Source organism: Schistocerca serialis, unplaced genomic scaffold (genome assembly GCF_023864345.2).
Source record: "Schistocerca serialis cubense isolate TAMUIC-IGC-003099 unplaced genomic scaffold, iqSchSeri2.2 HiC_scaffold_303, whole genome shotgun sequence".
In the NCBI taxonomy this organism is placed as follows: domain Eukaryota; kingdom Metazoa; phylum Arthropoda; class Insecta; order Orthoptera; family Acrididae; genus Schistocerca; species Schistocerca serialis.
Genome location: NW_026047871.1, coordinates 181,459 through 182,500, shown reverse-complemented (window position 1 = coordinate 182,500; position 1,042 = coordinate 181,459). Strand labels below are relative to the sequence as shown.

At 55.1% G+C, this 1,042-nt stretch overlaps 1 non-coding gene across 1 annotated transcript in view; it reads right to left on the bottom strand.

Annotated features, from left to right (window-relative positions):
• LOC126444830 (small subunit ribosomal RNA) overlaps positions 1-749 on the bottom strand; it is a 1,909-nt gene extending 1,160 nt beyond the window's left edge. The window contains exon 1 of the ribosomal RNA XR_007582777.1: positions 1-749. This exon is cut by the window's left edge and continues 1,160 nt beyond it. This is a non-coding gene — a ribosomal RNA (small subunit ribosomal RNA).
• Between the last annotated feature and the right edge of the window lie 293 nt (positions 750-1,042).

Genomic DNA, 1,042 nt, shown 5'->3' with positions numbered 1-1,042 from the left:
GTCGCACGCCTTCGGCTCGCCCCACCGGCAGGACGTCCCACGATACATGCCAGTTAAACACCGACGGGCGGTGAACCAACAGCGTGGGACACAAATCCAACTACGAGCTTTTTAACCGCAACAACTTTAATATACGCTATTGGAGCTGGAATTACCGCGGCTGCTGGCACCAGACTTGCCCTCCAATAGATACTCGTTAAAGGATTTAAAGTGTACTCATTCCGATTACGGGGCCTCGGATGAGTCCCGTATCGTTATTTTTCGTCACTACCTCCCCGTGCCGGGAGTGGGTAATTTGCGCGCCTGCTGCCTTCCTTGGATGTGGTAGCCGTTTCTCAGGCTCCCTCTCCGGAATCGAACCCTGATTCCCCGTTACCCGTTACAACCATGGTAGGCGCAGAACCTACCATCGACAGTTGATAAGGCAGACATTTGAAAGATGCGTCGCCGGTACGAGGACCGTGCGATCAGCCCAAAGTTATTCAGAGTCACCAAGGCAAACGGACCGGACGAGCCGACCGATTGGTTTTGATCTAATAAAAGCGTCCCTTCCATCTCTGGTCGGGACTCTGTTTGCATGTATTAGCTCTAGAATTACCACAGTTATCCAAGTAACGTGGGTACGATCTAAGGAACCATAACTGATTTAATGAGCCATTCGCGGTTTCACCTTAATGCGGCTTGTACTGAGACATGCATGGCTTAATCTTTGAGACAAGCATATGACTACTGGCAGGATCAACCAGGGAGCTGCGTCAACTAGAGCTGAGCAGCCGGCCGCCCGGGAGTGTGTCCCGGGGGCCCGCGCGAACACGCAAGCGTCCGCTCAATTATTCTGCAAACAGGAGGAGGCTGAGCTCCCCTGCACAACACACCTCGAAACCCTCTCAGGTCCCGGCGGCGCGCAGCGCCGTCCTAAGTACTTGGTCGGGTTCGAGAGAGGCGCAATCGCCCGGAGTTAGGCGAGTAGACGCTTTAGGTGCGACCACCCGTGCTCCCAACTGAGCTTGCCGCTGCCGACAGAGGCCCGGGAGCGTGCTGT